This window comes from Pelobates fuscus, chromosome 5 (genome assembly GCF_036172605.1).
Source record: "Pelobates fuscus isolate aPelFus1 chromosome 5, aPelFus1.pri, whole genome shotgun sequence".
Classification (NCBI taxonomy): domain Eukaryota; kingdom Metazoa; phylum Chordata; class Amphibia; order Anura; family Pelobatidae; genus Pelobates; species Pelobates fuscus.
Window position 1 is genome coordinate 61,068,809 of NC_086321.1, and position 17,495 is coordinate 61,086,303.

The window sequence follows — 17,495 nt, forward strand, 5'->3', positions numbered from 1 at the left end:
TTATTTTTAACACGTTTTTTCAAATTTATTTGTAACACATTTATTTTAAATTTATTTTTAACACAATTTTTTTTTATTTAACACCCCCCCCCCCCAGCCTCCTTACCTTTGGGAATGCTGGGGAGGGGGGTGTCTCTTCCTCCCTGGTGGTCCAGTGGCTGCTGGGCGATCGGGCGGCACTGCCCGGCGGGCGGGCGGGCGGCGAGGGAGCACTTCCCCTGAGCTGTCTGCTCAGCTCCCTCGCCAGCCGCAGAGTGAGGCTGGGAGCCGGAATATGACGTCATATTCCGGCTCCGCCTCCCAGCCTCACTCTGCGGCTGGCGAGGGAGCTGAGCAGACAGCTCAGGGGAAGTGCTCCCTCGCCGGCCGCCCGCCCGCCGGGCAGTGCCGCCCGATCGCCCAGCAGCCCACCGGCATGTCTGTTAGCCGCAAGGCTAACAAGACATTTGCCTTGGGCATTTGGGGGCGGCTTTTTTGCCGCCCCCTGGAAAATGCCGCCCAAGGCAAATGCCTTGTTTGCCTCGCGGCTAATACGCCCCTGGGTGGTGAGGCTGAGGGTGCTGAGGCTTAGGGTGGTGGGGGGTGCTGAGGCTGGTGGGTTGGTGAGGCTGAGGGTGGTGAGGGGGTGAGGCTGAGGGTGGTGGGGCTGAGGGCATTGGGGAGGGTGGGGAGGCTGAGGGTGGTGGGGGGTGCTAAAGGTTGGTGTGGAGGGTGGGTATTGGGGAGGGTGGGGAGGCTGAGGTTATTGGGGAGGGTGGGGAGGCTGTGGGTGCTGAGGATGAGGTTATTGGGGAGGGTGGGGAGGCTGAGGGTGGTAGGGGTTGCTGAGGCTGAGGAGGGTGAGGAGGCTGAGGGTGGTGGGGGGTGCTGAGGCTGAGGGTGGTGGGGAGGGTGGTGGGGCTGAGGGTATTGGGGAGGGTGGGGAGGCTGAGGGTGGTGGGGGTGCTGAGGGTGGTGTGGGGTGCTGAGGCTGAGGGTGGTAGGGAGGCTGAGTCCATACATACAGACACACAAACTTCCTCACTAACACACACACACACACACACACACACAAGCACATTAAGCCTACCTGTCCCTGGAGCCTGTTGCTGGGGGTCAGCCATCTTCTATCCTTTCCAGCAGCAGCATGGGCTGCTGCTTAACGGCGGGGGCGGGGCTTGTGTGCGGGAGGCGGGGCTTCGTTTGGGGGTGGGGCCTGTGCCTGGGAGCCTGTCAGTGCTCCCTCTGGACACAGACAGCCCCCTAGCTGCTCTGCCCTGCTTTCCTTCGGGCTGCCTGTCACAGGCTGTTATGGCCCGAGGGAATATAATTTTAACACATGGCCAGCAGGTTGCTGGCATTTGGGGGGGCACAAGGGGGGGCACAGCATAATGTGGGGGGGGGCATGGCCCCCTCTGGCCCCCCCCTAGCGACGCCACTGACTTACCTTATCCAGGGGCCGGCCGCAATCCTCTCTTCGAGCCGCGCGTGGTCCTGCAGCTGCACGAGCCGTGCGCGGCTCATCCGACGGCTTCAGCAGGAAGGCGGGCAGTGACCGCAAGAAGCGGTCACGTGTCCCGCCTGAATCTAACAGTGCGCCGCGGGTCTCGGGCGCGCTCTTAAAGAGACAGTGGGAGCCTAAATTAACAAATGGCTCCCATTGGCCCCTGTCATGCCACACTCCCCATACACTTACCTTTTGGGGGTGTGGATATGACAGGAGCCAATCACATTAGTTTTAAAGGTATTTAAACTTACCTCTCCCTTTACTTCCTGCCCTATCGTGGTTTCTGTTGCAGTTCCCTTTAGCGCTTGTTGTATTCAGTTGTGTTCCTCCGTATTGACCTTGGCTTTGTTTCTGACTACATTATCTCTTTATCCTTACCTGTTCTGTTTGCCGGCTTGCAGCTTACTGTGTACCAGACCCCGGCTAGTCCTAGTTTACGCTGTCTCTTTGTGCCCTTGACCTCAGATCGTTCCTGACTCTGTCTCCTCTCTCATACATCGAGTTCGGCCATTCTAAAGTCCGGTAGACGTATCTATCCTCTGTGTTGTCTTTTGTTTAGCTGAATTCTGCGTGTTGGGGTATATTTTCGTTACACTGGCTAGTTTTAAGGGCATGTATAAAAAAAACAACATAACAGTACACAAACATGTTGGTTGGTGTAGTAGTTATGAAGAAAAAACAAAAACAAAATAAACAAAGAAAAAAAAAATCTGTGCCGAATACTGAAGAACAGAGGAAATAAAATGCAAATAGTTGACCTGAAATGGGTACACGTCATTCTCGTGAGAGCAAGGCTCCTGATCTGCCCCACGGGGAAGCTGCAGAAATAAAATTTAAATGGTGGCACAGATAACTGGACCACCAGGGGATCAGTATTCCATCCTCTAAGGACAAAAGTATGCAAGTGGGAGGGGGAAAATCAACTTTTAGATGTATTATGATATAGTGTACAATTATTATTAGTATATTATATATAGTGCAATTATTCATTAAAAAAAACCATTACATTTATTTTCAACCCCCTCCTTTAAACCCTTAGTGACCAGACCATTTTTAAATTTTCTTACCGTTAAGGACCAGGACTGTTTTTACATTACGTTTAGCTGTAATTTTCCTCTTACTCATTTGTTGTACCCACACATACTAGATACCATTTTTCTCACCATTAAATGGTCTTTCTAAAGATACAATTATGTTCATCATATCATATAATTTACTATAAATAAATAATAAAATATGATGAACAAATGTAATGTGGGGGGGGGCATGGCCCCCTCTGGCCCCCCCCTAGCGACGCCACTGACTTACCTTATCCAGGGGCCGGCCGCAATCCTCTCTTCGAGCCGCGCGTGGTCCTGCAGCTGCACGAGCCGTGCGCGGCTCATCCGACGGCTTCAGCAGGAAGGCGGGCAGTGACCGCAAGAAGCGGTCACGTGTCCCGCCTGAATCTAAGAGCGCGCCGCGGGTCTCGGGCGCGCTCTTAAAGAGACAGTGGGAGCCTAAATTAACAAATGGCTCCCATTGGCCCCTGTCATGCCACACTCCCCATACACTTACCTTTTGGGGGTGTGGATATGACAGGAGCCAATCACATTAGTTTTAAAGGTATTTAAACTTACCTCTCCCTTTACTTCCTGCCCTATCGTGGTTTCTGTTGCAGTTCCCTTTAGCGCTTGTTGTATTCAGTTGTGTTCCTCCGTATTGACCTTGGCTTTGTTTCTGACTACATTATCTCTTTATCCTTACCTGTTCTGTTTGCCGGCTTGCAGCTTACTGTGTACCAGACCCCGGCTAGTCCTAGTTTACGCTGTCTCTTTGTGCCCTTGACCTCAGATCGTTCCTGACTCTGTCTCCTCTCTCATACATCGAGTTCGGCCATTCTAAAGTCCGGTAGACGTATCTATCCTCTGTGTTGTCTTTTGTTTAGCTGAATTCTGCGTGTTGGGGTATATTTTCGTTACACTGGCTAGTTTTAAGGGCATGTATAAAAAAAACAACATAACAGTACACAAACATGTTGGTTGGTGTAGTAGTTATGAAGAAAAAACAAAAACAAAATAAACAAAGAAAAAAAAAATCTGTGCCGAATACTGAAGAACAGAGGAAATAAAATGCAAATAGTTGACCTGAAATGGGTACACGTCATTCTCGTGAGAGCAAGGCTCCTGATCTGCCCCACGGGGAAGCTGCAGAAATAAAATTTAAATGGTGGCACAGATAACTGGACCACCAGGGGATCAGTATTCCATCCTCTAAGGACAAAAGTATGCAAGTGGGAGGGGGAAAATCAACTTTTAGATGTATTATGATATAGTGTACAATTATTATTAGTATATTATATATAGTGCAATTATTCATTAAAAAAAACCATTACATTTATTTTCAACCCCCTCCTTTAAACCCTTAGTGACCAGACCATTTTTAAATTTTCTTACCGTTAAGGACCAGGACTGTTTTTACATTACGTTTAGCTGTAATTTTCCTCTTACTCATTTGTTGTACCCACACATACTAGATACCATTTTTCTCACCATTAAATGGTCTTTCTAAAGATACAATTATGTTCATCATATCATATAATTTACTATAAATAAATAATAAAATATGATGAACAAATGTAATGTGGGGGGGGGCATGGCCCCCTCTGGCCCCCCCCTAGCGACGCCACTGACTTACCTTATCCAGGGGCCGGCCGCAATCCTCTCTTCGAGCCGCGCGTGGTCCTGCAGCTGCACGAGCCGTGCGCGGCTCATCCGACGGCTTCAGCAGGAAGGCGGGCAGTGACCGCAAGAAGCGGTCACGTGTCCCGCCTGAATCTAAGAGCGCGCCGCGGGTCTCGGGCGCGCTCTTAAAGAGACAGTGGGAGCCTAAATTAACAAATGGCTCCCATTGGCCCCTGTCATGCCACACTCCCCATACACTTACCTTTTGGGGGTGTGGATATGACAGGAGCCAATCACATTAGTTTTAAAGGTATTTAAACTTACCTCTCCCTTTACTTCCTGCCCTATCGTGGTTTCTGTTGCAGTTCCCTTTAGCGCTTGTTGTATTCAGTTGTGTTCCTCCGTATTGACCTTGGCTTTGTTTCTGACTACATTATCTCTTTATCCTTACCTGTTCTGTTTGCCGGCTTGCAGCTTACTGTGTACCAGACCCCGGCTAGTCCTAGTTTACGCTGTCTCTTTGTGCCCTTGACCTCAGATCGTTCCTGACTCTGTCTCCTCTCTCATACATCGAGTTCGGCCATTCTAAAGTCCGGTAGACGTATCTATCCTCTGTGTTGTCTTTTGTTTAGCTGAATTCTGCGTGTTGGGGTATATTTTCGTTACACTGGCTAGTTTTAAGGGCATGTATAAAAAAAACAACATAACAGTACACAAACATGTTGGTTGGTGTAGTAGTTATGAAGAAAAAACAAAAACAAAATAAACAAAGAAAAAAAAAATCTGTGCCGAATACTGAAGAACAGAGGAAATAAAATGCAAATAGTTGACCTGAAATGGGTACACGTCATTCTCGTGAGAGCAAGGCTCCTGATCTGCCCCACGGGGAAGCTGCAGAAATAAAATTTAAATGGTGGCACAGATAACTGGACCACCAGGGGATCAGTATTCCATCCTCTAAGGACAAAAGTATGCAAGTGGGAGGGGGAAAATCAACTTTTAGATGTATTATGATATAGTGTACAATTATTATTAGTATATTATATATAGTGCAATTATTCATTAAAAAAAACCATTACATTTATTTTCAACCCCCTCCTTTAAACCCTTAGTGACCAGACCATTTTTAAATTTTCTTACCGTTAAGGACCAGGACTGTTTTTACATTACGTTTAGCTGTAATTTTCCTCTTACTCATTTGTTGTACCCACACATACTAGATACCATTTTTCTCACCATTAAATGGTCTTTCTAAAGATACAATTATGTTCATCATATCATATAATTTACTATAAATAAATAATAAAATATGATGAACAAATGTAAAATAATAAATAAATTTTTTTTGTAACTTTGACCCTCAAAATCTGTCACGCATCTACAAAAACACCTGTGCTAAATAGTTTTTATATTTTGTCCTTTACAAATACCCAATGTTAACATGTTCTTAGCTTGTTTTTGCAAGTTATAGGGCAATAAGTACAAGAATCACTATGCTATTTCCAAACCATTTATTCAAAATTAATGCAAGTTACTAGGCATGTGCATGGGGAAAACTTTTGTTCGGTTCAGCATTCCGAAATTCGGGACTTTCGCAATTCGGGACTTCGGCAATTCGGCACTTTAACACTTCGGAAATTCGTCAACTTCGGCACTTCGGCACTTTGACACTTCGGAAATTCGTCAACTTTGACACTTCAGCACTTCGGAACTTCAGCACTTCGGCACTCCAACACTTCGGAAATTCGGCAACTTCGGCACTTTGGAATTTCGGAACTTCGGAATTTCGGCACTTCGGGACCTCTTTTGCAGCCGCTTAGTAGATAACTCCCTAATTCCCACAATATTAGGGAGTTATCTACCAAAAGGCTGAAAGACCTAAATTGGTCTTTCAGCCAAATTTACTAATATTAAGTAAAAATTACTTAGTATTAGTAAATTTTGCCCCTACTCACTATACCGTGAGTAGGGGCATGTCTAGTAAACAGTGAGCAGCCTGTGGCTGCTCACTGTTAAAAAAAAAAAAAATAGGATCCCCCCTTTAATCTAAAGGGGGGTCCTATTTCCCCCCTGGCCCCCACCCCTGAGTGGCGGGTGGGGGCCCTACAGTAAAATAAGGGGGACCTAATGTCCTCCCCTGTGGCCCCCACCCCTGAGCAGTGGGTGGGGGCCCTAAATTATAATAAGGGGGGGACCTAATGTCCTCCCCCTTGGCCCCCACCCCTGAGCGGTGGGTGGGGGCCCTACAGTAAAAAAAGGGGGGGACCTAACGTCCTCCCCCTGGCCCCCACCCCTGAGCGGTGGGTGGGGGCCCTAAATTATAATAAGGGGGGCCCTAATGTCCTCCCCCTGGCCCCCACCCCTAAGTGGTGGGTGGGGGCCCTAAATACTAATAAGGGGGACCTAAGGTCTTCCCCCCTGGCCCCCACCCCTGAGCGGTGGGTGGGGGCCCTAAATACTAATAGGGGGGGACCTAATGTCCTCCCCCTGGCCCACACCCCTGAGCAGTGGGTGGGGGCCCTAAATACTAATAGGGGGGGACCTATGGTCCTCACCCCTGGTCCCCACCCCTGAGCGGCGGGTGGGGGCCCTAAAATAAATTACCCCCCAGGTGACTAGGGGTCCCCAAACTTCTAGTCACCGCCTCCCCCCCCCAAAAAAAATCCCCCTACATACCCCCCTCACCCTAAAAATAATGAGGGGGGACCTTTAACTAAGTACCTGTAAAAAAAATAAACCATTCAATGTTTTCTTTCTTCTAAAATCTTCTTTTTTCAGCCCCAAAAAAGGCCAAATAAAAATCCATAAGAACCGACGCAATTAAAAAAAAAAAAAATCCAACTTCACCCAGTGAGGGCTCCGCGCAGACTGAGCTCTGCAGGGTGAGGGAAGGCTTATAAAGCCTTGCCCCGCCCTGCAATTTGGCTCAGAGCCCTCTGATTGGTGGGTTTAAGCCATCCAATCAGAGTGCTCTGACAGGTAAATGAAGAGACTGACAGGTAAGTCTCTACATTTACCTGTCACAGCACTCTGATTGGTTGGTTTGAAATCCACCAATCAGAGTGCTCTGTGTCATTTTACACAGCGTGGGAAAGTTCTTTGGAATTTTCCCATGCTGTGTAATTTGACTCATAACTCTCTGATTGGTGGATTAAGTAACCAATCAGAGGGTTAACTAGGGGTTTGGGGACCCCTAGTCACCTGGGGGGGAGGTAATTTATTTTAGGGTCCCCACCCGCCGCTCAGGGATGGGGGCCAGGGGGGAGGACCTTAGGTCCCCCCATTAGTATTTAGGGCCCCCACCCACTGCTCAGGGGTGGGGGCCAGGGGGGAGGACATTAGGTCCCCCCCTTATTAGTATTTAGGGCCCCCACCCACCGCTCAGGGGTGGGGGCCAGGGGGAGGACATTAGGTCCCCCATTATTATAATTTAGGGCCCCCACCCACCGCTCAGGGGTGGGCGCCAGGTGGGAGGACATCAGGTCCCCCCCTTATTATAATTTAGGTCCCCCACCCACAGGGCCGGCCTTAGGCATTTAGACGCCCTGTGCGAAAAATCTTAACATCGCCCCCCCCCTGTCATCCATGTATGCTGTTATGTTTGTGTTGTCTGTGTATGTAATAGTACGTGTGATGACTGTGTGTGATATGTATGCTATGTGTGATATTTGTAATGGGTATATTAACAGTGTGTGATATGCGTGTATTGGTTGTATGTGACACACACACACACACACAGAGTCAGACGGCCATACACACACAGGAAGACATCCACACACACACAGGCCGACAGTCATACACACATACACACAGACACACAAAGGCAGTAATACACACAGACACACACAGAGGCAGACAGTAATACACACAGACACACACGCAGACAGTCATACACACAGACACACACGCAGACAGTCATACACACAGACACACACAGGCAGACAGTAATACACACAGACACACACAGAGGCAGACAGTAATACACACAGACACACACGCAGACAGTCATACACACAGACACACACAGGCAGACAGTAATACACACAGACACACACACAGGCAGACAGTAATACACACAGACACACACGCAGACAGTCATACACACAGACACACACAGGCAGACAGTCATACACACAGACACACAGAGGCAGACAGTCATAAACACAGACACACACACACAGTCATACACACAGAGGCAGACAGTCATACACACACACACACACGCAGACAGTCATACACACAGACACACACAGGCAGACAGTCATACACACAGACACACAGAGGCAGACAGTCATACACACAGAGGCAGACAGTCATACACACAGAGGCAGACAGTCATACACACAGAGGCAGTCATACACAGTCACACACACAGAGGCAGACAGTATTACACACAGACAAACACACAGAGGCAGACAGTAATACACACAGACACACAGTGGCAGATAGTCATATACACACACACACACACGCAGACAGTCATACACACACACACGCAGACAGTCATACACACACACACACACACACACACACAAACACACAGGCAGATAGTCACACACACAGAGGCAGACAGTAATACACACAGACAAACACACAGAGGCAGACAGTAATACACACAGACACAGTGGCAGACAGTCATATACACACACACACACACACACACACGCAGACAGTCATACACACACACACACACAGACACACACAGGCAGATAGTCATACACACAGAGGCAGTCATACACACAGACACACACACAGAAGCAGACAGTCATACACACAGACACACAGAGGCAGACAGTCATACACACACACACACAGACAGTAACACACACACACACACACACACACACACACACACACAGAGGCAGACAGTCATACACACAGGCAGAGAGTCACACTCACATGACAAGCACACAGTTACCTGTGGAGTTCATTGTGGAGGCAGTGCAGCTCCTGGTGACTGTTTGGTGGGGAAGCAGGGACTCCTTCTTGCTTCCCCTGCAGCAGTTTTCCGGCGCTTTTAGCTCCACCCCCGCCGCACGGTAAGCTCCGCCCCCGCTGCAAATTTAAAAAAAAAAAAATTTTTTATTTTTTTTTAAATCGGCTGTGCGGCCGCACGGCGCCCCCTGCTCCATGGCGCCCTGTGCGGCCGCACAGCTCGCACACCCCTAAGGCCGGCCCTGCCCACCCACCACTCAGGGGTGGGGGCCAGAGGGAGGACACTAGGTCCCCCCCCTTATTTTACTGTAGGGCCCCCACCCGTTGCTCAGGGGTGGGGGGGAAATAGGTGGGGGTTTGGGAGGGGGGACCTTTTCTTTTTTTATCAGTGAGCAGCCACATGCTGCTCACTGTTTAATAGACTTGCCCCTACTCGTGGTATAGCGAGTAGGGGCATAATTTACTAATACTAAGTATTTTTTACTTAGTATTAGTAAATTTGGCTGAAAGACCATTTTAGGTTTTTCAGCCTTTTAATAGACAGCTCCCTAATACCGTGGGAATTAGGGAGTTATCTACTTATTCATCCCTGTCATTACATTGACATGCTAAGTAACTTACATTTTATATGAATGTATGTTACTTGATTGTTGTAAGTGTTGCAAATGCTTACAGCTGTTTCCTGGCTATGTTTCTATACAATGTAACATTCTTCTTCTTTCGCTGGGTAAGTATATTAGTACTTAGGCAATACTGTGCTTCAGAACTTCGGCACTTTGGCACTTTGACACTTCGGAACTTTGGCAACTTCGGAACTTCGGCACTCCAGCACTTCGGAACTTCGGCACTTCGGCACTTCGAGACTTCGGAAATTCGGTAATTTCGGAACCTTGGGACCTCGGCAACTTCAGTACTTCGGCAATTCGGCATTTCGGCAATTCGGACATTCGGAAGTACCCGAATGTCCGAATTGCCCGGAATTCGTCCGAATTCCTCTTCGGACCGAAACGAATTGCACATGTCTACAAGTTACATAGTAACTCTGATAGCTGTCAGGAATCCCTGAATAACCCTTCACATGTATATATATATTTTTTAAAGAAGGCAACCTAAGGTATTAAACTTGGGGTATTTTGACTCTTTTCATACTCTTTTCTTGCAACAATTTCACCACCAATCTATGCCAAATAAAAAAAATGAAAATAAATAATTGGTGATTTTTTTGACACACATAGCAATTTAAGAATACGTGTACTGAGAACTTTAAGGGTTACTGCAAACAAACAACCCAATATGTGTTCAGCAACATCTCCTGAGTACAATGATACCACCCGTGTATAGCTGTGTTGGGTACTCTGGGGGCTAAAAGACCTTAATTGGAGGGTGTGCATACCAGTTTTCCAACTTGGAATTTTCCCAGATGGTCATCATGCATCCTATTTGGGACATTTTTGAAGCCGGACAATGTAATTTACCCCCATCAAACCATATAATTTTGAAAAGTAGACACCCTAGGGTATTTCAAATGGTGGTATTTTAACACTTTCCATGCAATAATTCTACCACCAGTCTTTTTCAAACATTTGGGTAGTCATTTTACTGTGTTATTTTCTCTCACATTGTACTTTAGGCATGGATTCTCAGTTCCTGTTATGTGTTACTGACAAAGTAGAGCAGCCCAGGAATGAAAATTAACCCCATCATGGCATACCATTTGGCATACCAGAGAAGTCTCCCGAGTATAAAAATATGTATGTAAAGGTGTTATGGTGTTTTGTAAAGTTATGGGGTTAAATATAGGACTTGTCAATTAAATTCTCTGGAATGTCTGCCTGGGTTATCAGGCATGTCCTTCAAATTATAATGAATAAAATCAAATAATTATGTAGTTAATAGTTATATGTAGAGTGTGTGTGTATATATATATATATATATATATATATATATATCAGGACTCCAGTATTCAGGTAGTTAAAGTAGATGGCTGCACTCACGTATTTCCATAAAACGTAACTTTTATTGAAGTGTTTAAAATAAGATCAACGTTTAAGGATCATGAAACACATAATCTAGGCAAAAATAATGGGGGTTTAGTTACATTATATGATCATACATTGCATTAGCCTGCCACAACGTCAATGTAACCCATCTTTGGTAGGTCCTACTCTAACAGCCTAATGTCTGCTCTTATGAGATTAACCCACTTACTTGGGGAAAAAATTCCATCTGGGGCTCTCTGCAGTACAAGGCTAAATAGGCCCTGGGATGAGGCACCTGTGATAGGGAGGGGTGCAAAAACAAGGAGTTGGCTAGACTCCCAAATATATATATATATATATGTATATATATATATATATATATATATATATATATATATATATATATTTGTGGTCATGGCATCAGCCGTAGTATTATTTACATAAGACAAACATAGAATGGAAATGTCAGTTGTGGAGTGCCGGAACTGACGAGGAAGTAGGCCTGAAATAAAAGAGGGCCTGCCTTATAAAATGCTTATAAAAGCGGTGTGGTGGGTGGGACAATTCGCCAGACCTAACAGGTAATGAGGGAAGGGTTGGTGCTCCTTAAGAAGGGGAACCAAGCCCCTCCCACAACTTCAGGCCACGCCTTCCATTTGTGGTCATGGCATAAGCCGTAGTATTATTTACATAAGACAAACATAGAATGGAAATGTCAGTTGTGGAGTGCCGGAACTGACGAGTAAGTAGGCCTGAAATAAAAGAGGGCAAAAAGAGATAACCATTTATTCGTCCTACAACCCAACATTACACATTACATATTTATAGTTTTGAAGGCCAGGCGCACTTCTTGTATTGGCTGAGGGATGTATCTGGTGTATGCCGTGGATTTCCATCGGCCTAATATCTTAATGATGTGAGCCGGGATATTCTTTTTAGAAGCGGTAGTGGCGGCTCCTATTCTGAAAGAGTGACCAGAATAGCTGGCCGGGTTCATACCTAACCTGATCAACAACATCCTAACATACATCATGAATTTGCTAGTAGTGAGCCTATTACCGTGTAAGGACAGGAGTGGTTGTGTCGGAGCCATATTACAAAAGGCAAGAAGAGTGTCGAAAACTTCCACCGGACACCATGTATTACTAGTGGGGTAATAGGGGATAGTGACTGTCTGACCTTTGGTGCCAGTTTTGGTATGGTGTAGGGATAGTAGATAGTGATCTTGAACCTTTACCAGATCTGACCTTGTGATGAAGGTGGGTGAGTTATAGCTAGTAGTGGTGAATTCTCTGGGCCGCAGAAAACCGTAAAACGCCAAATAGATGGCTGTTTTTATTACACGATTAGTATGGGCTTCGAATGGTGAGGTGTCTAGTAGATTTGACAGTGACTGGAACAATAGATCGTGGATGGGTAGTCTGGCTGGTGAGGGTATAGGGGTGGAGTCTTTGATACCTTTAAGTATACCCTTAACTTGGTATAATGACAGACACTGTTAGGCCAAGTGGTGAGGATGTGATGTTGAATACCTGTGATATACAATTTAATGGTATTGAACGATAATGTTAGATGAAGGTGGCAAAAATAAATGAAATAATGGTTTCCATGGAAAACTGGTCAGTGACATTAAAGTCCAACAAGAATTTATTGAAAACATGAAAAGCCCTGCCATATGCCTTCCTGGTGTTATCGGAAAGACTGAGCTGTGAGAGTTGCTGCCCGTGACATAGCAGTTCTTTTAGTCCCAGACCATCTCCTGCCACTGTGGTACCGGAGTTGGTATTAGGGTAGCTGTTGGTAGAGCCTCCCGGAACTCCTGAAACCGAGACCGTGATAAGTAATCAGCTGCAATATTGAGAACCCCAGGCACATGAATGCAAGTTAAAAGAAAACTGTGTTTAGCGGCTAGCCATGTGAGAGTCCTCATGAACCGCATGATGGCCAGGGAAGAGGAACGTCCCTTGTTTACAATATGGCACGTTGCCATGTTGTCCGAGAAGCAACGAACCGTATTCCCAGACCAGCTTGCTCCCCACTTAACTGCTGCCGCTACGATTGGATAGAGCTCAAATAAGGCTGAAGTGTCCTTAAACCTGGGGATCTCAGCAATCTCCCCCGGCCATTTACCCCACATCCATTCATTGCCCCAAATCGCGGCAAATCCTGAAGTGGCCGCGGCATCCGTCCAGACTGATACCGACTTCTCTGACCAAACCGGGATAAAAATGCTTTTCCCGTTCCAATTCAGCAAAAACTCCCTCCACATATGTAGGTCAGCGGTGGCATGTACGTCTAAGGTAATGCGGGATGCGTCAGATTACAACATTGGAAACAGGCTAAGTAACCTGGAAATGAATGCTCTTCCCTGTGGAATAATTTTCATAGCGAAATTTAATGAACCCAACAGGGATTGCAACTCCTTCCTATTACATGAGCCTCCTCCTAGGTAAAGGTTGATGGCTGCCAGGATGCGCTCAATCTTCTCCCTGGGGAGGCTAGTCTGCATGTTCACAGAGTCCAGCACTACCCCCAAGAAGTTGATGATTGTATCTGGACCTTCAGTCTTTGTTGGTGAAATAGGAACTCTTAATTGTGTAAACAGTCGTGTTATTGACTGGAGGCTACTAGGAGGTACCAGGTTACTTTCTATGGTCAGGAAATCGTCCAGGTAATGGATAACGGCGGGGCATTTACAGACGTTAAGCAGCATCCAGCACAACGTCTCAGCAAAAATATAAAAAATCCTGGGGCTGCTTTTAGAACCAAACGTGAGACGTGTGAAAAAGTAATATAAGCCTTGCCACTTAACACGATGTAAATGCCATAGGGATGGATGGATAGGGAGTAGTTTAAAAGCGTTTACAATATCCGTTTTACTCAGCCATGCCCCTACCCCGGCTGAGAGGATGGCCGTGACTGCATTATCTATGTTGGCATATTGGAGGGAAAATTCTTCAGATGGAATTAGTGAATTTAGACTTGGGGTAGGAGATGCATGGTGGGCTGACAGGTCGAGAATTAACCTTTGTTTATTGGAGGACTTATTAGTGACCAGTCCTATGGGGTTAGCTCTCCAAACCGCGAAAGGCGGGGAGTCGAAAGGGCCTAACAAGAAACCTTGGTCAATTTCCTTCTGTAGGAGTAGGTCAATAGTGTCGGGTGCTGCTAGGGCTGTCTGTAAGTTTTTACATTCTAGGATCCCCGTAGGCATGTGAATAATATCCGTGTGAAACCCCATCGTAAACCCTGCCACCAAAAAGTCCACGAGATGTTGTGATGGGTGAGCACATAAAAGCTCTTTCAGTAGGGAGACATGAAGAGACTATAAGTACTGCTTAGGATATAATTTATTGGGGCACATTGCCTTGGAGTGAGCCCTGAAACATTGTGAGCAGACATGCAGAAGTCTGCAGGCACTGTAACCGTAAGTGCCGGTGTTGAAGTTGTTACAGACCTGCGATTTACCCAAGAACACTATATCACGGCCTAGTTTATCTTTAAGCACCCTGCCAGATCTCCCTGTGGGTACCACATTAGTAGGTGAAAAAACAGCATTCACCTCTGGAGAATTAGGGCACAGATTAGCCGTGTGGGAGTTGGACGAGCAAATGGCACAAGCTGGGGTCTTTAGGCCCGCAAAGTGCTGGCCAAAAAGCTCTGTATCAAGCACACCCCAATAAGCTTGATAATTGAACTGTGATAGGGCGGCCGACGCCTTTGCGGAAAAAGCACGGTGGTAGTCGTAAAAAGACGTACCACCGTACTTGTGCCCCAAATCCACCAGCTTGTGGAGGTAAAGGTCCAATTCCTCCCTCCTATCCGGATATACAGAGCATATCACATCACTGTATATCTCAAAAGCCAGCACAAATTCTGGAATCGATAGCTTCTGATTCAACCTGGGATCTCTGGACTTCAATACCACCGACACATCCCCATATGCATAGGTCTTATTTTCAAGGACATCTTGTGAGGCTATCAGAAGTGATACCAGATTGATATCCTTCCCTTCCAAGATGTCCTTTTTTGTTTTAGCAGGCACCATGTGTGCGGGTTAATGATATGTGGGCCTTTCATACTGGTTGGTAAATTACCCGGTAGGGGGTCCAAGCGCACCGAAGCGACCGGATTCCCTGCAGCAGCAGGCAACCTTTGCTGGCTATCTGCATCCATTTTGTCCAGTTTGTCCATAATACGACCCAAAGAGGTCAGGACTGAGGACAAAACCGTATGCAGATCTGAAGACTGGGTGCCACTGGACCCTTCCCCCGCCCCAGCGTATTCAATAGTCTGTACAATTCTGCTTTCCTAGCCGTAGCAGGGAAAGGAATATTTCTCTTCCTTAATTCGGCCATGATCCTGGGAATAGTCCATGCTCTGAGTGATGCAGGGCTCGCGTTGTCGTCACCCCGAGACGGAGTGACCAATCTAGCCGGTGCATTGGGTATGGACACATCTTCCCTTCCTTCAGGAACTTGTGACATGCTACAACATAAAATAATATGTTACCTGGGGTGCTACCCAACTGGCTATTGTTACTAATGCCAAGCGGCGACAGGTGACAGGTGAGGCCCTGCTAGTAGCCAAGCGGCTTTGAGAGGCACTATCTATGATTTGGCTCGTGTGGGGTACGTGGCCATTGGCATTATGGCGGGGTGATGGCCTCTCCATGACTTGTAAAAGCATAAAACAGAATGGGAGTGACAAGTGAGGCCCTCCCTATGCAACCAAGCGAGGCGGCTAGCTATGAATAGGCCCGAGGGGATGCCATACCTCCGAAATGAGGATGGATGTTGGCCTCGCGGGACCACTAACGTAAGGCGTAAAAGGCCAAAAAAACATACCTAGTGGGTCCTATTTTAGTATGCCAGTAAATCTGTACTAAAACCCGAAAGGGTAGGTAGGGAGGGAGAAATAGTCGAGAAAACGTGACGTACCTGATGAGCAAGTTGCCAGATAGTATGAAAAGGGGGTACAGGCGATCTGTAGTAACCTACAAGAGTAATTTACGTTTGTAGGGGTAAATAAATATGACCCCTAAATCCTCTGCTATTCTGATACCTACCAGTAGTACTTCACTAGTAGGGGACTGGAACCAATTACACAACAGAGCAAGGATGCCTATACCTAATAATACAGAAAAACACATATAAGGACCCTGGTCTTGCGTGACCATTTAAGGAATAAATAACTCAAGATTACTGACCTAAGTCAAGTGAAAAGTTGGTAGAATAGCTGCCCACCATGGAACTGCTGAGAAATACTGAAATAAAAGAGGTCTATAATCATCCCAAGTGCTAAGCATCTTATGTATATAAAATTACATCCAACCATTATACCGTAGGCTGAGTTAATTATGAGAAACCCAGCTCCTTATGCAGAATTTCCCTACTTATATTCTACGCACTAAATATGTGCCCCAAATATAGTCAACCTCTGTAATTATACCAGCCTTATATGTAATAACCTGTGTTTAAAAAAAACAATAGAAAAAGCCACCCATCAAAACCTATATGACCACCAGGGTTGTGAATTAATGTAAAAGTAAACCAATAATAATAATCAGCCACCAGAGGTCGCTCTAGTGCCTATAACAGTGTATAGCATTACTTAACCGTGTTTGGCAAATGAGTGGTCATAAGATGACCCAAAAAGTACCGAGTTTTGCACGAATAAAATTTGCCCATAGAGTAAGAACCGATTCTAGGACGTAACCGCCAGTAGTAAATCATGTAAAATTATCGACATTGTGAACGTGGGAGAAATCGTCATTTTTTGATGACAAAAAACGGCCGCGCCGCCAATTTGCGACGGACGTTTTAACTTACGATTTTGACCGCTCAAATAAACCAGACGACCGCCCGGCCTAAGGTGCACCAGCCCATCGCCCCCGGAGGTAACAGGACCCTGGATGCCGATGACTGAGATGCCGGTAACAGGAAATGACGTCAGAGAAGAACCGGAAGTGACGATCTCTCTCCAACAATTCGCCAGACCTAACAGGTAATGAGGGAAGGGTTGGTGCTCCTTAAGAAGGGGAACCAAGCCCCTCCCACAACTTCAGGCCACACCTTCCATATATATATATGAAACCAGAACTGCACTCACCTGAACATGCATAGATGAGGTGCTGCTGGGGGCCAATTTATACAATACACAATATCCAGCGCACTCACCTATCCACTAAACAGCAACTTCAATGTTGGCAGCTTTTATTAGTTGATGGGGTACATTGATGTTGTGGTAGGCTTTTGCAATGTATGATCACATAATGTAACTAAACCCCCATTATTTTTGCCTGGAATAGGTGCTTTTTTTTTTTTTTTTTAAACTAATCCAATTTCTGATCTGTTTCTGATTCTACTACAAACTAGGCACGAACAGATAGTTGTGCTAGTGTGGAAATGCCTTGTTATTATATTTTTGTAG